Genomic DNA, 22,792 nt, shown 5'->3' with positions numbered 1-22,792 from the left:
GCATAAACAAAAACAAAAATTAAGTTTAGAACTTATACTACTTTTTTAAGACTTACCAAGAAACTACAATCTAATCAATGTAATACTGATAAAATTATAGATGTGTAGATCAATGGAACATAAATATAGAATCTAGAAATAAACCTACACAAGTAGAATTAGTTGACTTTTGACAAAGATGTAAAGTCTTCACTATCCCACTTCTAGATACACTCTGTATCCTCATCTTGGAGGTCAGGTCCGTAGGTACACCCTGTACTTGCTGATAAGCATTGTCTTCTCTAGCCATTTTTCCATCCCAACAGAATCAAACCTCTTTTCTCAAATGGCGCTGATTAACACCAGTGACCCACAGAAAACATGCTACTAAGCAAACTTATTTGAAGAAAAAAATAACTGATCAATAGACATTATGCACACTAATGAAGACAGTGTAGTATTGGTGAAAAAATAGACACAAGGATCAATGGAACCACATAGAGAGTAAAGAAATAGACCTACATGAATATGGCCATTTGATTATTGACAAAGGGCAAAGCAATAAACAGAGAAGATTGGTCTTGTTAATGAACAGTGTTGGAACAACTGGTCATCCATTTGCAAACACATAAACCCAGACCTAAGCCTCATTCATTATACAAAAATTAATACAAAATAAGAAAGGGGTATAGCTCAGGGTAGAGCATTTGACTGCAAAATGAATCCTATATCTAAATATAAAACATAAATCTATAAACTCTTAATAAAAAGTATAGGAGGCAGTCTTTATCGCTTGATGTTAGGCCAAGAGATTTTAGAAATTATTCTAAAAACATAACCCATAAAAGAAAACAACTGAAAAATTGGACTTCATTTTGAACAAATATTTCACCAGGGAGGATGTAAATGTGGAAAATAAGTGCATAAATACATTCAACATTATTATCCATTAGGAAATTTCAAATTACAACCCCAACTAAATACTACTAGGCACCTATTAAAGTGGTTAAAATAAAAAATAATGGCAATATCAAGTATGGTGATAATGCAGAGCAACCGTACCTCCCATATGTTGCTGGTGGCAATGCAGGAAGGCACGGCCACTTTGAAAAACCAATGGCTGTTTTGATGAAAGTTAAACACACATCTACTATATGAGCCAGAAATACCACTTTGAGATATTTTCTCTAGAGAAAAGAACACTTACATTCACACAAACATGTACATGAATGTTGATACAGACTTTATTTGTAATAGTCAACACCTGCTAGGGGTGAGGGACAGCAGTTGCTAAGTGGGGTGTGGCAGAGAGTGTTCAAGTCTTAAGGAGGTGGGGACATCACGGGAAAGTAGAATCAATAGCGAGCCAAGGCTCCATGCCCTTCGCACGTGCCCCATTGTCACATTGAACTTTTCTTATGAAAGAAATTGAAAGATAAAATTATTAATAATTAAAAAAATAATATGGTGACTGAAGAGCATTAGAGCCTAGCATAGGGCTCTCTTCTGAGTGCAAGGCCTGTGTGACTTCACTGGTCACACACCTGTGAAATCAGTCCTTATTGCAAAGTAGGCCCTTATAAAGAAATGTACACATGTTCTCCTAAGTCCCTTTTGTCTTTCCACTGTTGAGGAGTACTTGAACAACATACTTGATTACACGTTGATCCCAAACCCACAGCCGGGCTTCCTGGGTTGAAGATAGTAGAAACTCTCCTATTAGGATCTTTTATCTGTGGATATTGTATGAAAGAGTAATAAACTGAATTTTTCAGGCTCTGTATTATTGACTACTTTGTGATAGCAGCTCAACTTGTTCTTAACGAATGTATTTTTCTTCCTGGCATATCTTGCCTAAAACCCAGTTTCATTGAGAATAAATTAGGTGTCCTGGAGGGTTTGCAGAGAGAAAAAGAGGGAGATGCCTTTCAAACTAGAGATCCGCCCAGGGATGTTTGGAGAGAAAGAATTGGTATATAAACTGTGTAAAATGAGCAGATTTTTGTGGCAGCTCCCTGCAGATTGGATACCAGGTTCTGAGAAAGGCACTTAAAATAGTAGAAATGGCAAAACGGAAGGGGCTATGAGGACTGAGACTGAGAATGTTGTTGTGCTGTTTGGTGTTGACTGATGAGTGTGGGTATTCCCACCATCTTGGAGGGAAGCAAATGGAATGAAAAGAGCTGACTTTCCCACATGTCAGTGGGTTGGGGGAATATAAGTCCTTGGGACAGCAAATAACGAAAGCAGTTTTTATTCACACACCTGAACTTATGGCCTTCAGTTTACCCCCACTGTAGGTATAAAATCTTCTTCTTATTTTTAATTCTTAAAAGCATACTTTTAAAGATTTTATTTTTAAGTAATCTCTATACCCAACATGGAGCCCGAATTCACAACCTCAAGGTAAAGAGTCACATGCTTTATGGATTGAGCCAGCGGGTGCCCCCTTAGAAGTGTTAATTCAAAACAAGTCTTGGAGAAACAGAAATTTTCTGTTTTAGGAATCTTCGTTATACTTGGTTTTATTTTATTGCTTTTTGTTTTATTTTAAGGACTTATTTGGTCCTGCTCACAAGGCCCTGCTCATATATATAATTAATGAATTACACACAGAATATAATTTTTGGTAGAAATGAGAATACCATAACCTATTAGCATACTATATTTCACATGCATTTTGCGTCTCTAGTTTATTGACTAGTAAATGAATATTTATGCATAAGTTCATATATTCATCCAACAAACATTTGAGGATTATCAACTATGTGCCTACTAGATTCTGATATAGATTTTCTCATTCTTGTCTCTTTTAGAAAAAAATAAAACAGAATAGAAACATGTTTGATATTTCGCCTGAAGACACAATTATTTATGATTAATATTTGATAAAATTCCAATGTGGATTTTGGGGTGCCTATTAAATTACCAGGAACCACCTGTTTATCTTCAGCGATATGTGGGAGTTTCTGAGAAAAAATGGATGCCTACACTCAAAGTTAGATCTATCACTCACCTTTGACACAGTAGACAGCGATATATTGTTAGAACTTTCAGAAACGTGAGTTGGAATTCTGAGACAGCATTAAATTGGTTTGAAATGTAATTATCTTTGTCAGCAGACACAGCGTACTATATTGGGTAGCAGCTCATCAGAAACAGTTACTGGAAAATGTGTGGTCCCTCAGGGCTCTATTCTTGTCCTTTTATTTTTATATTTATATGCTTCTCATGGCAGTGTCATTAATAGATCTGGATTTGATTATCATATCTCTGCCAGTACTATTCAGATTTACTAACTGGTTCTTGTAGAATCAAGTCATATGACTTCCCAACTCCTTATGCTTTATAAAGACTTAGATCGAGTGATAAGGATATTTCCTTCATATTCCTTCATAGTCCATATAGACCTATCTAAATTATTTTTTGGATTTCTTTTTTACTTTGCACTTTTCTTTAGCTAGATTACATGACTTCAGTTGAAAAATCATAGTAGATGATACTATGCTGTCCTTATTGGCAGTATTCTTATTTTTATGTGGCATAGGAATTTCATGTAAAATTAATTTCATTGTATTAATAACAAAGATTGTACATTATGATTTCTTTACTCTGAAATTCTATAATTTTTGAACCAAATGCAGAGTTATGTAATTCCAGTGGGACCATCCAATTCTATCACATTATAATAGAGTCACTAATAGAAATGTCCCTACAGCAGATTTTATCATTCTCAATGTTGGAAGTGATTACAAAAGTGTGATGGGGAATATAATGTGTTTTTAAAAATACTCTCAGTAAAATTCTATGGCTTAGAAGTCCAAATTTCAGCTCTTAAGAATGATCTTCAAGACTCCCTTTTCAGCTTTATCCCTCACTTTTTTGTTTGTTTGTTTGTTTGTATGAATGGATCTTAAGAATCTGTCAAGGTAGTTATTGGGTTATCTCCAAATAGAGGGTGACCAGATATTCCCAGATAAACCTTGTTTCCGCCCCCCCTAGAATATGATGTTAAATAAGTGCCTCTCTTTTATTTTTATTTGAGGCCACAAAGGCTATACCTACAAGGAGAATCAGATAGTCCTTCATTCTAAAGTGAGGTCTTTCTTTATCTCTGAAGCTCATGCTAAGAAACAGTAATGCTAGTTCTAGGTCTCTCCCAACAGCCACATCGAAGCTATACCAGAAGAAAATTGAGACGAGGAGAGATTTCTTTGAAAAGAAATTTTAGGATTTCTGTGCTTTGGATTCCTAATCCCCTTTGTGGATGGTAGAAAGACAGTTATCCCTACTCCTCCACCTCAGGTCAAGTGAAAAGATCTTCACAAGGACAACTCAGAGGGTTTAACACACTTTCTTTGAATTTTAAGGATCTTGGGACTAAATGATCATACCTAAAAAGAAAGAGGATTTGGTTAAAACTTTCTCTTCCTCCTGAGTTAACAGAGACAAGTTATTATGTTCACACGAACTTCAGTTTAAAAGTCTGAAGGGAGCAAGGTTGAGTATTTCTTGGGGACCAGATATGAAATGCAAAAAAGGTATCCAGTCTTATGTTGTCTAATAAGAAATTCCACTCCATGGGACAGCATAGAAGTGTACAACTATCTCAACACAGGCAAAAATGAAGGAGTTGTAGAGGCCAGTCAATGTAAGCCCTTAGGGAGTTGTGGTTGGAGAGTTCAGGCAGAAGCATTTCTATGGAATCTACAAAATTCCTCCTTGAGAGAGAAAATAACAATGACTCAACACCATCCAGGGGGTACCAGTGCCACATTATAATGCCGTCATCTATATAAAACTAAGTTCTTTATTCCTAACTTCGCTAATCTGGGTTTCCAAGGGCATGGAAATAGTTTAAATTGGAAAATAGTTTAAAGTTATCAAAGGATATTGGACTAGCCAGAAGTTATGGGATTATTAGAATGAACTGGACATTTTAATTATCTATGAGTGACTGAAAAATATAGGGCCCTGAGATTTTATCCCAGGGACAGTGATAAATAGATCCATATAGTGAGTTTGCAAAACCAATAGTAAGAAAAAATAAACTTGGTTCTTTCAATGACATCCAGCTCATCCAGTGAATGAGTCTTATTCTTTGTAGATCTTTTTCCATTATTGCTGCCTACACAGATAAAAATTCAGCCTCTAAAATGAACTTTCAAATTGAAGTCTTTTCTCACTTTCTATAATAAATCTTTTCTTAAGGTCCTTTGAACTCCTGTCACACTGACCTGTTTTTATGAATTAGATTGCTCAGTAAAAAAGAGAAGGCATTAAACATGCAAACAGAAGTACAATGAATGTATCAAAGGAGTCAGAGTGCTGCTGAACTTTGTTATAAGACTCAGTTTGATGTAGGACTCTCTGAGGAGGTGATCTTAAGGTGAGGGGTGAGAATAAATAGATGTTAGCCACCTGAAGCCATAACGATAGTGTGATTCAGGAAAAAGGAGGAGAATAAGGAGCTAAAAAAAATTATTTCTACAGTACAGGGAGTAAAAAGAATGAAAGTACTAGGGAGATAAGCATGGGGTTAATAGTGGCAGAGATCACTGTCGTCCTTGTATAACAGAGCATGGGTCTACTTATATTGGACTTACATAGTTGGAGAAAGTTTCAAAAAAGGGAACTTGGTCAGGTATGTAAGAAAAGAAGACAGTTTTAGAAAAAACTCCTTTGGGGATGCCTGGGTGGCTCAGTAGGTTAAGTGTTGGACTTTGGCTCAGGTTGTGATCTCGTAGTTCATGGGTACGGGCCCTGACTCAGGCTCTGTGCTGACAGCTCAGAGCCTGGAGCCTGCTTCAGATTCTGTATCTCCATCTCTCTCTGCCCCGTCTCTGCTTGCACTCTGTCTCTGTCTCTCTCAAAAATAAACATTAAAAAAAAAAGAAAAAAAAACTCCTTTGTGTGGTACAGTAAAGGGTCAGAGACACAGGAGTAATGAGGACTTAGGGAAGAGATATTAAAACTCTGAATGTTAGACTAAAATAGAGTTGTACAGGAAATCCAAATACTTGAGACAACTGATAATCCAAACCAAATGCTAGAGAGAACTGACACATCGTTAGTAGAGTTTTACGAATATTGGTCTGGTAGTATTACACAGTCACTGGCTCCATCCTACGTTTTTTTCTCTTGGGGGGGGGGGCATGCATAAACCACAGAGTACCAGTGCAATATGTTGGAATGCTAGAAGATTTACCTTTAATACTATCTAGTTTGCATAAAAACCTTAAACTTTATTCCTATTTGATGTCAAGATCAACTCTGGTGCCCATTCTTGGACAAAACATAAGAAGGTCGCAAATTACATATTGCATGGGAGGTATTGCGAGGGCAGGGAGGATGCTCCACGTTATCTTATGGTACAAGCCATCGTTTATTTGCTCCAAGGTTTACTACATATTGCGGTTCGTGGATATCCAGTTATGACGACTGATGTATTATTTTTTTCTGGTTTTACCTAATTCAACTCTTCAAAGATTACTGGAGAATTAAAAAGAATCCTATAGAGAAAGTTCATATTGAAGGCAATACTAATAGTGCTAGCATAAGTAAACAGTAAGGAAATTGCTGAGTTGGCGATTCTTTTACCTTTAGTTCAAGTTTGTCTGTCATATTATCAGGTGAAAACAGTGATGGTCTTGGTGTAATCAATTTGAATCTATCATTAAGCACTAAAGCAAGACTTTAAAAAATGAGTGTATAAAATCATATGGATGCAAGAGGATGCAAAGAGGCCTGAGGGCTAGCTGAGTGTTTATTTCTGGCTATTTTTGTGAATTCCAGGGTTTTTTTTCCCCTAAAATCAAGTGCATTTGTGTAAGTAGGTGATGTTATAACCCAGAATTAAAATGAAGAGAGTAACAGAATAGGCATGGAAGACGGGTACATCTGAGGTCTATTTTGAGTATGATTCCTTAATGATAAAGCTCAAAATGTTTCGTCAACCATAACTAGCAGTGGCTTGGACTGTGAATATACTAGTTTAATTTTTCACCTTCCAGTTAGTCAATCTCTATTTGAAAACTTTCTGTAATTTTAATTTTGGACTCTGGACTTTTCCTGGGGTTTCCCTGAATCTCTTTCAGTTTAAAAGAGTATTATAATAGAGTCTTAAAAAACTAGGGAGAGATTCTCTGCCCAGTGACACTCATACTCATTATTATGAGTTTAAAATTTTTTTAAGTTCATGTCTTCTACTTTGCATACTAATTTTTTAGAATTATATTTTCAGTTGACCAAGGTTAGTATGAATAGTGTAAATTCAAATACTCTAGTCAAAAGAGGCACACATATAGGATGGGATTTTCTTTATAAAGACAAGTATTTCCCCAAAATATACATAAATTAAGTTATGGCTTTTGTCTTAGTTTGCTTGGCTGCTATAACAATATGCTATAGACTCGTTGGCTTATAAACAAAAACATTTATTTCTCACAGTTCTATAGCCTGGGAAGTCCGAGATCCAGTTACCTTAAGATCCACTGTCTGATTACAGCCACTTTCTGGCTTACAGATCGCTATATTCTGGCAGAAAGGGTGAGGGAACTCTCTGGCATCTCTTTAATCAAAGGACTAATTCCATGAGGCTTTCCCTCATGACCTAACTGCTCCCAAAGGTCCACCTCCCAATATCATGACACCGGGGATTAGGATTTCAATATATGAATTTGGGGGGTATATAAACATTCAGACTCTGCCAGTTACTCTTAGTGTGCTTAGTAACATTTTGGTGTGCAAGTAGTTAAAGTACATATTTTAGCCATTGCATAGCTTATTTAGTCTATTATGGCCATGATATCCCTCAGTTTGGCTACCTTTTCCTGCCTTTTTAGATATTAGAATTGTAAGTAGAAGAAATGGTTATTATGAATATTTTATGTGTTTGATTTTGTTGGTAATTCTTTGTGAAATTTAGAGACATAGACAGTACCCATTCATATATGAACAGTCAAAATCAAACAGAAAAATCTGATTGTATGTTTATTTTAAATCAAATAGAATGTCTAATTACTTTTAATTTATAATTAAATTATAAATTCCCAGCTGAAACTCTATATTCACCTTCAAATTTAGGAAATTCGTTTCCTCTTCATCAGCTAGCTTGTATACAACTAAAAATGATATGAGAAAGAACCAGAGACAGACAGACAGACTTCTGTTGACTTTTAGCACATTACTGAAGTAAATTTTACAACATCATATTAATACAAATTAAGTGCAAGTAAAATCTTCAGAGACCATTTGGGAGACAAAAAGCATTTGACCTATGTGATTAAGAACAGTCCTCATCTTGTCTTCTTCTTGCTCTCTGTCTTACCTATAAATTGTTGTTTTGATTATTTTTTTATGAAAATCTTACAAAGGCCTTTCCTAAAAAAAATCACGCACACAAGTATGTGCGTGCACGCATAAGTGTATGTGATCAAAATGAGCATTTTCCTTCCCACTGCCTGGGAAGATCACACTCAATCATTAGTATTTACATAGCACTTGCTTCCATTGAATTCTGAGAGCAGAGGGATTCTGTTTTAAAGTCATTGGTAAGACAGTTTGTTTTTCCATGAACATACTGAAATTATGCACTGGGCAAATTAGTGAATTTTACCAAATATGTCTCAAGGATAAATATAGCAATTTTCACAGTGAATGTTTTCCATCTCTCAGGAAATCTATGTTTGTCATGAAATGACAAGTTTTTTTAGAGGGTTGGGAGAATGGGGCGATTGCCTTTGCAAACTGATTTTGAATTTCGTTAAATAACAAGGCAAACCTGAAAAATATTTTATATTAAATGAAAGTACTTAAGCATGATCTTTTGGTGGAAAGCAAATGGAAAGAATTTTTAACACATCTACTGAAGTAACAGATTTTCCTTTTCTGCTCCAGGGTGATCATTATAAACCATAACTTAAAATTTTTAAATTATGAAAAATATCTCATCTTGGGAAGTTCATGTGAATATATACCAATAAACTAGTCTCGTAATGTTGTAACTGAGAATTAGTGTGCTTTCATAAGATGATAACTTTACTATTTTTTCTGTACAGTGATACCAGAAAATAATCAGGATTAAAATATAACTTGACTTAGAGTGTACATGGCAAAAAATACTTCATATTTGTATGAATGAATAGATGTAAAAGTACCTAAGATTTTATGCCTACTAAAAGCATATAAATAATTAAAAATCCAAAGTGTGCAGATGACCTAAATTCTTTCTATATCTCACCAGTTAGCTCTGTGAAAAGACCCAGATCTTCAATCCACTTATTAAAGCCATAGTGAAGGTTAACTTTGAGAAAACTACTACACTAATTATATGAAAATACTACAGGGATGTGAGCTGAGAAATACTTGAAAACAATGGCTGTCATAGAATTCTCACAATTATTTCACTAAGAAGGATTCTTTCTAGTGGAAAAATTTTTAAAATGCAACAAAACAATGTTGATGTGTTTTGTAAATTGCACCCCAAATCAAAGTGAAGTGACAAAGCTTTTATTTTCTTTCCATCTCTCTGCCTCCTAGGAATTTTTTCTCTTTTGTTTGATCTTTGCATGAGGACTTTGACAATTAAATGATGCCAAAGCAACCTGTTTGCTTTCTTTTTGCCCATTTCTCCCATTTATGTGACAGCTGGCTTAGTGGCCCTTTGCATTGTAGCTATCTTTCTTCATGTTAAAGCTCTGTAGATTTTAATGTGGTTAGTTGTTTAATTTTGACACCCTTGTGTGGTCAATTCATGTTTTAAGTCAATCTCTGGTTAGAAGATCTAATTAAGACACAGTTTTGTTTTTTTTTTTTAATGTTTATTTTTGAGAGCCAGATAGATGGAGCACAAGTGCGGGAAGGGGCAGAGAGAGAGGGAGACACAGAATCCAAAGGAGGCTCCAGGCTCTGAACTGTCAGCACTGAGCCCGATGTGGGGCTCGAACCCGTGGACCACAAGATCATGACCTGAGCCCAAGTCAGACGCTTAACCAACTGAGCCACCCAGGTGTCCCAGACACAGTTCTTAATGCAGAAAGGAAGGGGCAAGAAAAGACTAGCACTTTTTTTTCCTCATAAAATCTCAGTGTCATCAATTAGAAATCATGTTATATGTGACTCTCCTATCATGTCCATGTGTGACAGAAGTTTGACCAGAAAGTTTTTGAAAATTGATATAATTTGTCATCATCTTTTAACAAGGGTCTGGCTAGCAGCTTAACAAAAGGAATATAACATTACCTAAAGAGGAGTCATAATAATTATCATTTTTATAGAAGGCAATAATGAGACAACTGACTACAAATGCATTTAATTACATATTTTCTCTCACTAATCTATCAGTATTTGACTTTTGCCTGTAAAACAGATCCTGTCCATATAGATGTAATTGATCATGATCAACAAAACTCCACAATGGTTGTTTCAATAATTTATATGCTAATTCATTATTATTTCCCTAGCAATAGGCAGAATTTTGCATCTGCACCTGGAGGAGGCTTGAGATTCTGCATAACCCAGGTTTATTTTCTGGGTATTGCAAAACACAGGATGTTCCCTTTAATAACCTGAAATTTTAATAAGGGCCTAAGAAATAGTTGAAAAAGTGAGTGAACTTGTATTTAAATTAGTTCTTTGAGAGCTTGGAGATTCTGACTTGGTGAACTCTAATTAAATCCCTTAAGGCCACCAGGTCTGCCTCCCTAGTTCTTGATGGTAAAAGCAAGGTCTTCAAAGAGTCCCTTGGCAGTATACAAGTGGAGGGGAAAAAAATCATGCAACCCATCACTACCGCATTTTATAAAGCTACAATTCCAGAAGGAGTACCAGACAACGGGAACAATAGAGACAGAAACCTGAGAACTAGTAAAGTAAGGAAAGCAGAGGAAAAAGAATTTGGAAAGAGCAGTAATTCAAGAACATCACTCATTCAGACTGCAGTAGGGGCGTTAAACTAGACAAAGGAGCAAATGAGCTCTTGTGCTGGTAAATGACAGAGCAAATCTTAGTTGGCACATTTTGCAATTAACATTTTCAGTAAGAAATTCTCAAATACAAAATTGCCATTTTTTAGTTCTGACATTATAGTGGCTTTTTCCTCAGGGCACATTTTCCATATAAATATCTAAGCATTTTTTTTTTCTTTCCAACTAGATTTCAGTACTCAATTGTGTGGGTGAGTTTAACTGTGATGGTGAGAACAAAACAGGTATTGAATCTTCTCAGGGCCAAGAGGAAATCAATAACAGGTGATCAAAATATGGAACTCTTGACTTATTCTCAGTAGCCTGTCTTATTCAAAATACAGACATGAACCAAATAAACAGTTGAGTGGATGATTCTTTATTTTGGGAGATTTTGTACTTTTCACTCATATTTAAAATAGGTTCAAAAGTATTATTTTTTGATATTGCAAAAGTCACAATTGAAACTCCTTAATCCTATTATGTACTAAATGCTCCAAATCAACCTGTTCAAGAAATAGAAATGTCAACCTTGAAGAGAATTATTCTTTTCTCCTCTAATGTGCAGTTTTCACCAAATATCCACTTGGGCCACCAACATGTTCAACACTCCTTCCTATGTATACTTGTCTCGTTCCTCTGTACTTTCCAGCACTTTGTACTTTATACTAGTCCATATTTCCATATACTAAAGGGAAGATAAGGATCTGGCAGTGTGAGCAAATACCCCTACAAAACACCCTCACCCAATGGATTCCTGTGAAAATTGATGGAAAGTGAACTGAAGAGGAAACGCATGCAGCTTGGTTCTCATTAGTCTATTCCTGTGCCTTGGCCATGTGGACAAGCGTATTCTTTCATATCTGATTGATATGTGATGTGCTGACAACCCCCGTCCTGACCAAATGCTCTACAAAGTAGGAATGATGTAGAAAAACTTAGAATTTATACTTTTGTAGTTTGCTCTACTTTTTATTTCAAAAAGGCTTTTAAAGTCCTATGAATGCTATTTAGATCACTTGTATGTCTAGATGGAAATACTGATTCTTGATGCTCTGAATAAACTCCTAACCCCAAAGGTATATTGAGCTATGGGTGCTAGCTTTGTTCTTAAGTATAAGTTTCACAAAGTTTTATTTACTTTTTGAACTCTTAACTAGGATGAAAGTGCCACGGTGCTTTTGTGGTCTGCTACTTAAGTGGCTTCATCTTTTCTTGGGGGAGAAAAATGAAAGTAACAAGCAAAATATAGAGGAGGTTTTAGTTTGTTCTGTGATCAAAAGGTCATTTATTGATCTGGTGCTTAAAAGGAAAAGATCTGTTTTTGGGAAAGTCATTGTACTATCTAGGGTTTGAACTCTTCTCCTTTTATTATCTATTAAAGCATGATAAGTCTACTTTTTTCTTTCTGCAGGAGCAAAACTCATAATTAAAATAAGGACTCCATCACCACTATGACCATATGACAGTTGTTCTAAACTTGCAAAACTGAAAATAAATAAAATAAATCTGTTAATTAAAATGCTGATTTTAATTTTTAATCAGTCTAATTACATTAACTTTTAGTTAATCTTAAATACAGATGATTTCTTCCAAGCAATAGTTTCACATTGCAATATTTTTGTTTCCTCTGAACTGAAAAAAAAATTAGAAGGAATTATACTCTGAAATTAAATATTATCTACTTTCTTTCCTCCCTTCTCACCTCCCAGACCCCAGAAACTAGCTTGAATTTTCTACCGGAGGATTGTCCAATGACTGTAAGAATAAACTGAAAGCAGAAATTGCAGTCTTAGTTCAACTAGAAAGCCATTATGTAAACTTGAACATGTTAGAAGATTCTTCCTATGTTTGCTTTCTTCTTGGAAACTTCTAATAAGGACCATAAGAAACGAAAGTTGTATATGTAGGATAAGCTTGAGTATGTAGAACATTAAAAGAGAAGACATTTGACCCCTTCTTAGAATCAAACCTTAAGATTTTTGGATGAATATAAAATATATTTAGATACATAGCTACGGGTGTTTATGTGTGTGTGTGTGTGTGTGTGTGTGTGTGTGTGTGTGTGTGTAAATTATTGTAGTAAGTAATATACTTTGGTATGTCACAAGATTGTTGAGTAAATACATGTACTTGTATTGACACAGCTTTCTCAAACTTTGTTCCCTGGAATATGAGCATCTCCTAAGACATTACTAGGTATTCTTCAGGAAAAAAGGCTCTCTATTGAAACAAATGTAAATTTGTTTTTCATTATTGGAAATTTATAATATAAGTTGGAAATTAAGGACTGAGGAAGTGTACAGAAATAAAGCCAGGGCTTCCAAAAACAATTTGATACCATTATAATGATTCATATAAACTTTTATTAAAAATGTCATCAGTTTTCAAAATATATAGTTGGAAAAGAAAACTGTACACTGCCAAAATTACACATTTTAAAACCTTGTAACACTTAACCATTTAACTGTATGGCTGGGGGAAATATTTAGCTTTTTTTAAGATGTGAAACTTTATTTGCTCAATAGGAAATATACTCTTTATCCTATGCTTATTGTGTTTCGAATATACGGATTATATAGTATATCAACTTACTGCACATTTTGCTTCTGCTGTGTTTTAGTTCTTTTTTCTTTTTTTTTCTTTCTTTTCTTTTCTCTTCTTCTCTTCTCTTCTCTCTCCTCTTTTGCTTTCTTTCCCTTCTTTTCCTTTTCTCTTCTCCTTTCTTTCTTTCTTTCTTTCTTTCTTTCTTTCTTTCTTTCTTTCTTTCTTTCTTTCCTTCCTTCCTTCCTTCCTTCCTTCTTTCTTTCTTTCTTTCTTTCTTTCTTTCTTTCTTTCTTTCTTTCTTTCTTTCTTTCCCTACTTTGATAAGATTGAAGTCATTGTTCCTGTTAGATAAGTTTGTATCAACATGATACACAAAATTAAGAATCTCTATCAGTTGATAATGCATTTGGCTACAGGTCTCCTAAAATCTAACTATAATGGCTTAAACAGAGGTTTTTTTTGTTTGTTTTTCCACGTTGCAAAAAGTCCAGATTAACACTATTTTCTGTCTACTCCATTGTCTTGGACACATTGACTCTTCTTCTTACCTGTCACTTTATGGTGAATAAATTGAAGCTAGTGGATAGATGGTATTGCATCTCCAACCATCATTTCCACATTCTAGAAAGCAGGTTGGGGAAGAATCAGACATCAAGCCAGGCCTCTCTATCCTTCTTTATTATTAAAACAAAGCTTTCCAGAATCATCTTATCCAGAGCTGGAACAGGTGGCACCTCTTGCCTCAATGGAGGCTTGGAAATTTGGGAACATTGTTGTCATGACTGTTTTAGACCAATGTTAGTTCATTACCGGGCTGTAAACATATTACTGACAGTAACACAATTGTAGTTTTCTTAGGGTGGAAGAGGAAAACAAAAACTTACTACTTGGGCAACTTGGGTTATTCCACAGAATCTCTTTTAAATACAAAAATAATATGAAACAAGGATAGCATCTGAAATTAAATTATTACCCAAAAAACTTTCATGTTTAAGGTAGAGAGAGTCAGCAATAGGAAGTCTACATTTTTGACAATTCCATTTAGTAATTCCTCAGAATATGGAGGCTAAGATGAGGATTAAGTGCCAGTGTTTTATTTCATATGTGCAAACTTAGGAGAGTTAGAAATAAGGGCAATGAGACAAGGAAAAGATGTGAAAAATAAATGAAATTCTGTATTTATATGTCTGACAGCAGATTTACAATGAGCCATGATGTTCATAGGCAGGTATATTTTCTTGACACACAGTTTATTCTCAGATGTGCTGTAGAGAATGATCCATGTTACGTGGTGTGGGAAAGATGATGACATTTATCTGCTTGGCTCCCTCCTGTCTTCTCTTTCCCATTGGTCAATATTTTCACCATAGGCCATTAACTCTATGTCATTTCCAAGTGTCATCCAGTTCCTTTGCATGCCAACAAATCTGGATGCAGAACAATCCAGATTACATGTTCTGAGATGAGCTATCCCATTCAAATCTGAGAGTAGAGGAAAGTTGGGGCATTTAGGTGGCTCAGTTTGTTAAGTGGCTGACTCTCGATTTTGGCTCAGGTCATGATCTCAGGGTTGTGAGACTGGGCCCTGCATAGGGCTCTGTACTGACCGTGTGGAGCCTGCTTAAGATTCTCTCTCCCATTCCCTCTGCCCTTCCCCCACTCACACTTGCTCTCTTTTTCTCTAAAAATAAATAAATAAACAAATAAATAAATAAATAAATTAATTAATTAATACATAAATAATGTAAAAAATAACAGTAGAGGGAAAGGATTCAAAACTCTAGTCATGCAGCTCATCTGCCTTACTGTGTGGCAGCTGACAAGGAGGTTGAGCTTGACACTTACATAGTGAATGATTGCCTGGGCCCTGGTAGCAGCATTCTGGGTGAGGAGAGAGATGGGCACGGGAACTTGAAATAGATCATAACATTTTTGTCTGATACACTAAATTTGAGAAGTGGTGACTTTAGCACTTAATTTACCTCTGGAGCATAGGCTAACTCCAGAGCCAAAAGAGCCTCATGTCAGATTGAGTTGCCCTGCAATTCCTGTAAGTTTTAAGGCATCATTATAAATTATACTGTTTACAGAGAGTGTATGATTCTGGACAATAACAAGACATTGGTTTCATCCATGATGGGACTTGAATCTGGGCTGTGCTGTTGCTTATCTTTGTCACCTTGGGAAAGTCACTTTGCCACTCAGTCTCAATTATTTTTTTACCTAAAAAAGTGAAAATATTAATACTGCTTTCCCTGTAGCATTTTTGGGAGTTTGGTATCTCGTACAAAATACCTCCTCATATATACCTTTTTCCATTAACTTTCTTCTCCCTTCCTGAAGACCATTTCTATATTTTCGGGAAGCCTTACTTGTCAGGTGGATTCACACTTCAGCAGTCCTAATGGCCAAACTGGGTTTTATGTTTTATCCTGTCTGCTAGTCTGGACAGGACAGAATAGGCCACAGAAGTCCCTAACCAATTTGACTTGCAGAAACGCAAATGACTGAGCACATTTTGTTTTCCCTGGGGAAGAGGCTCAGGTAACATATAAGGATGTTGAAATAACACCACACCCACCACTTTCCAGAGCAGCTAATTTAAAATCACTTGCAATCTGGGGGAATCTGTCTCCATATCTTTTTGTAAGAACCTACAGCTAACTGTTTACTGAAAGGTTTCCTGAGAATAGGATTTTATCCAAGACTTGTGACAGTGGTAACTTAGAATGAGGCTACAGAGATCTAATTAAAAAGGTGATTTCCTAACATATGGAGCTCCTATGTGAAATCAAGAGAATGTGAGGTGCTGGGGGAATTGCTGACCCTGTAAATTCTTATGACATTAGGCTTAAATCTTAACTGCTAAACACCTTTCAAATATTTAACTCTCCCCAAGTAAATGTTCTCCCTGCAAAGCTCTATTTGTTGACTTTTATCCCAGTTGGACTGACTTTGGGGACTACATCACTGAGACCTGTGCATTAAGTGGTACATATGTTGAATAAACAGCCAGACAGCTACCAACTGTCAAGTTGCTTTACTAGAGTATAAAAAAAAAGCACATATGCCATGTTGAAAAGCAAAGGAAAAACAAAGGTTTATAATAGATCTAGGAAATGGTTCAGGTAAAACATAACCACATGCTTATTTACATGATTATTTTTCTAAACAGCATTAGAAATCTTTTGGAGGACAAATCCTAATCTTGAAATGATCTCAAATGTTGCATGAGATATGATACTTCCTCTGGTGGCTCATAATTCATTAATGAGTTAATAACTTGAAAGGGGGACAAGCTGTGTTAATATAAGCAAAGGCTGGAAATATGCTGAGTGAGGAAACAGGTTTGATTTTGTCACACGCAGCAGATGGAAATAAAAGGACAGGTTGTTCTTTACAGGTATGGATGACACTACAGAACATACTAGCTTTTCTGGCAAGGAGACTGGAAGTATTTATAGTTTTCAGCCTTGTTGCCACCAGCATTGCTCTCCTGTGTGATACTATGGTAGAACAACATTGACTGTGTATCCCAGGTGGCCACCTGTTGAGCAGAAAGAATCCTGGTCACCAGCAATTGGTTTGCATACAGCCATACTAGCCTTGTTATTTAAAAGAGTGTCTTAGTTACTATTCTGGTAGGGAAATCGACTCGTAAAATTCTTGTAATCTTAAGTATCAGTTCAGGTGTACCTGTACAGTTCAGGTGCCAAGACTGGGCTACAAGCACAGAAGATGTATGGGAGGTAATATGCATTGAACATAAAGAGGAAAGGGTTAAAGAGAAGGGAAAGACTTCAGACTATGATGCAGGTCTGACATCTGTGAAAGGAAGGAGGCAGAGAGGAAAATTGGATGGAGAGAGTCTCTGAGACCAGCGCTCCCCTAGAAAAGTTGAGATCCTAAGGAGGATCTCTAGAGCAGAGAGTATCCATTAAAGGAGTCCTGTGATGGAGGTGCCTGGGTGGCTCAGCAGGTTAGGTGTCCGTTTGACTCTTGATCTTTCTTGGCCTACGTGATGATCTTATGGTTCGTGAGTTTGAGCCCTGCATCGGGCTCTGCACTGATGTCACAGAGCGAGCTTGGGATTCTGTCTCTCCTTCTTTGTGTCCCTCTCCTACTTGTGCTCTATCATTCTGTCTCTTAAAATAAATATGATGAGAGAGAGAGAGAGAGAGAGAGAGAGAGAGAGAGAGTCCTTTGATGGGCAAAACCAGCTAGATCCTGGAACTTCTCAGCTTTGCCATCATTGGCTAGAACTGCCTACAGAAAGTGTCTCATATTAAATGCCAAGGTGGACTGCAGCAGAGGTTGTTGTCTGACAGCACCCCTGTGGCAGACACTCCCTGGGAAGGAAATCTGAGTGGGGTAGCTCTGTGGCTGGCTCAGGAGGCTTTCTAATGATGACACTGAACTAGACTTCTAACAAGGAATACCTTTTATACATTCATTTATAACAAAGGTCAAAGAGGACTTGGCCCATGTGGATTCTCATATGATTTTATATGTATATTAATCCCCCAAACTTTCAAAATACTCTGGTGTTCTACTCACTTTCCTATTCTTTCTTGTTTGCATGACTTGGAAGGAAAATATACTAGAAAGTCAGGGAAAGAGTTTCTGTACTTGACAGTCAGGTGGGAGAATATTACCAAATTTTAAGAAATCAAGTGTACTTTCCTGGTGCAGTAATGAAAAGTGAGAGTGACCTAAATTCAGATTCTGTTTTGCCACTCATTGACATTAAGATCTTGAGTAGCTAACTTAATTTTTTTGTGTCTCATTTTTTTCATAACAAAAATAGCAAAAACAGTATCATATATTGTTCATTTAAAGAGTGATGTGTTGAGATTTCCTTATGACAAAAGTTTTAAAGACTTTTGTTCTTGTAAACTGGGCTGGTGTATTTTGTGATAATGTTACATACTCCGTTTATGAAATTTTACTACAAATATATGAAAAACTTAAAAGAGTCACAATTCAGAGTCAATGAAGATACATGTGTAATTACTTATTAGACCCTTACTTAGCTCCTAACACCCTTACTTAGCTCCAACACTGGTAGATGTTGTTAAATTTTATCTGTTAATAATAGTCACTTATTTCAACATTTAGTTGTCCAGTTTCTATGGCTTAAGAAAAGACAAATTTATTGTCTTCCAGTTACATAGGTCAGAAATCTGACACAGGTCTCACTGGGCTACAATCAAGGTGTCAGACTGGCTGTATTTCTTTCTGGTTGCTCTAGAGGATAGTCCATTTCTTTGTCTTCCCAGGGTCTAGAAGGCTGCCCACATTCCTTGGCTCATGACCCCCTTCCTCCGTCTTGAAAGCCAGCAATATTTCATTTATTTGACCATTTTGAATTCGCAGTTTCTTCTGACCACAGCTGGAAAAGTTTCACTGATTTGAAGGACCTATTTGATGAGATTTTACCTATCTGGCTAATCCAGGATAATCTCCCCATACCAAAGCCTTTAGTTTAACCCCATCTGCCAAGTCCCTTTTGCCCTGTAAACTCACTTGCCCACAGGTTCCAGGGATTAGGAAATGGACATCTTTGGGGGATGTCAAATAATTTGGTCAGCCTCTTGAAGATGGACAGGGTAAGGAAAAGGATTCTTCCCGAAAGCCATCAGAAAGGAAAGCAATAATGGGAAAGTAACATCACACCCAACCTACCTGAGTTTACTTTTTACTGGCTGGCTAGCATATGTCTCATTCAATTAATCTAGTTTCCAAAATTTTCCCTTTTTGTTCATTTGATCATGCTTTTTCCAGCTTTGGAAAATGGCCTCAATCATTGGCTCTGCCTTTTCAAATCCAGGATATTTCTCAAGGTTCTGTTAATGACTCACTTTCTTTCTGAGATGTTTCTATCTACTCCATCCCACCATGAAGGCTTCTAACTGAGAATTCCAATTACATTGAAATCAGAGATTGGCAATGTAGCTCAAAATGTTTCATATTAGCAATATCTCCCCAACTCAAACAGTGTTAAACTTCTCAAGAACAGGGACAATCTGTTATATATCTTTTGTGTCTGACTCAGCCAATGTTAAACAGCCAGTGCCAAGTCAGTGCTAAATTAACACTGTGTTTATTGATAAATAGTCAACATTTAAAATACAAATACTTCTAGGAGCTGATTACAACCTTTTAATTATTAACATTTAACTGTAGTTTATGTATAAAACTTGAGTAAATTCTAAATTGAGATCTGATTAGTGGATTTAATGAGAAGACTATGTAGAGAGAGAGATAACCACAAACAGAAACAGAGGATGTGGGCCTAGAAGGGAATGAGTGGGCTTTCTAGGAAGCCATGAGGAAGCCTGAAAGCATCAACAGTGAGGGAAGTAGATGGAGGCACCAGTTGGTGAGACAAAGATAAGGAGAGAAGGAGAGGAGCCAGTTTTACTGATTTTATAATTTTGCCTTGACCAGATACATGTTTAGCATACCTCTGCATTCAAGGAGTCTGTGATGTAAGAAATAAGGTAGTTGAAATGATCTAAACTGGGATAAAATGTATATTTCATTATAAAACAGATGGATTTTAGAAATTTTGTAAAGAAAAAGTGGTAGAATTTGGCATAGTTTGAATGTAGAATGGGAATATTGCATTGTGTGATTTCCTATTTTCCGTTTGAAATTACAGTGAATTTATAATAACCTCTCTTTTCTCTCATTCTCTCTGTCTCTTTATATACACACCCATTATCTGTTATTACTTTCTATAAATTACATTGCCAAAGTATGATAATCTAATTTTTAAACTTTGATAGTTATGAAAAGAACAACTGCGTAAAAATGAAATTAAATATACAATGATAGGCTTCTTTTTCCATATAGATTTTGAAAGAATAAATGTTGTAGGGTATAATGCATTTATTCATTCACTGAATCCTCAACAATAATTCTGACTCTAAATCATTAATATTATATGTATGTAAGACTGAGCTCCAGGATAGTTTACTTGTAAAAGAAAGTTTATATTTTACTGTTCCTTCAACAGTTTTATGGAAAGAAATTAAATTTTTTTAACATTTATTTATTATTGAGAGACAGAGAAACAGAGCATGAGCATGGGAGGGGCGGAGAGAGGGGGAGACACAGAATCTGAAGCAGGCTCCAGGCTCTGAGCTGTCAGCACAGAGCCCGATGCAGGGCTTGAACAAACTGCGAGATCATGACCTTAGCTGAAGTCGGACGCTTAACCAACTGAGCCACCCAGGCACCCCGAAAAAAAATTACTTTAATGTGACTTTCAGTGAATAAGTAGAGAATAGCATTTACATTTTTTAAATGAAATTTTGTTAACAAATTTAAGTGTGACTTATATCTCCCATTTTCACATACATTGCTGAATAAGGTTTATTTTGGCAAACTCTCATCTTCCTATAACTAAATAACTTAGATTATATTACTCAGCATCACCAAAATTACATATTCTCTAAGTGTTCTTAAATCAAGTGTTTTGTAAAACAGCATTTATTCTGTCATGCTTTGTGATTCAACATATTGGGCTGTATTCTGAGTATACCAAGATGCACAAATAGCATGTGCCCTGATGAACCAACCACAGATTCTGACTTTTAACATGTAAGCTAAGTTTTAGCAATTTGATATAAAAATAAACGGGAGCTCATGTGGACTATAACAGAGAGGTTCATAGCATCAGGAAGTAGAATACATACTCTACCCAGAGTATGTTAATTTCTATTGCTTACACTCTGTATTTGTCAACAACTCAAGAACTTCTATGCCGTGTAATTAAGTATGCATGTACTTTTCTGCTTGTCATCTGTATTTCATGTCTCTGTGCTTCAGTCACAAAGTATTTTGAGTATGTGGTTCTCAGCCATCAAGTGACTGACTGCTATAGTTATGAGGCCAGTCCACCATGAAACCAGGTTTTGATGGCCTATCTCAACATCTTTAATGAAGCAAAGTATTTGGAAAAAACCCCAAGTGTTTCTGGTGCTTCCTGTGACTACATCCAGGAAAAAGTCGGTGGGCTGGTCGTGTGGGGTTAACTGGGAAGTCCATGATTTTTGGAAATAATTCAGTGTGATATAAATTTATTACATCAGAAATAACCCGGTTTTGAGGTAAATTCAGATACATTTTAATCAATACCTCACTTTGCTTCTCCTTTGGATGATTACTTTGTTATTTCTGGAGTCTAGCACAATGCTGATTACCTATTGGGGGGGCCTCAATAAATGTTAATGAAACTAAGAAATCAATGATATAGTATGGTCAATGAATGATCAATCTCAAATTAAACTATCCTAAGGTATAACTGGCATTTGTTAGGGTGGTCTTTCGGAAAACCTGTGATTGCTTTGGGAAAGGAAGCCATGCCTCAGTGTCTGTTACCTTAGAAATGGTCTACCAGAAGTAGCCACTCATTTGAACTGACTCCAGGCAATATATTGAAGCCGTTTGTGTTTGTGGTGTCACAACTTATCCTTCAATCACACATTTCTTTGCTACCCTTAATCATTCTAGAATATCTAAGACTTTATTCTCTAAAATGCATGGACTTAAAAAGTTAGATTCCTAGAAGCTTTGTACTATCAAAGAATCTCCAGTAGAATCTGGTGTGTTTTTAAAGGTAGAATTTCGACATAAATAAGGGACATCTGAAGCTCTGGATTTCATGAATCCTTTTTGTATTATGCTTATTTGTCTCCAGAGGCAAGGGATTGTGGCACAAAAACATAAAAAATAATTAGTTCCAGTGTTCTTACTGTGAGAAGGCTACCACCACAGGAAACAGTTGTTGAGTCAGTAGTGGGTGACTGAAATCAAAGTACAGATGGCACTGAGGTGTGCATTTCGGTTCTAAATGAAAGCATGAGGATGGTCTGCTCACTGGGTGGTGGTGGTACATTGACTTGTAAATTTAAGTTAAAATTAAACCCTAAGAGATGATACTATCTGGGCCCTTTCCAGTGGCTTTCTCTAAGCCATAGGGATTTATCAGGTTTACACCAGGAAGTGGGGAGAAAGGGGAGTTCAGTACACTGCAACAAATAACATGTCTGAAGGTCGAAGTTGTAGTGACAGCATCCCCCCTTAAAGTCGAGCTGGGTCTGCAGAGAGAAAAAGGATGAGAGTGAAAATAAACATATATGTTTTCACTAGTGACATGGCTGACATCTTTCTCCCCTAGTTTCAAAATTTCAGGGCTTAGGTCTGATATTTCCTAATTTTCAAATTTCATTTGTAAATGAAAATATTTAGACCTTCACTAATCCTTACCCACAAAAAGATTTAGGACAAGGAAA

This window comes from Puma concolor, chromosome A1, assembly GCF_028749965.1.
Source record: "Puma concolor isolate L17-30 chromosome A1, mPumCon1.1.hap2, whole genome shotgun sequence".
In the NCBI taxonomy this organism is placed as follows: domain Eukaryota; kingdom Metazoa; phylum Chordata; class Mammalia; order Carnivora; family Felidae; genus Puma; species Puma concolor.
Note: the sequence above shows the minus strand (reverse complement) of the source record.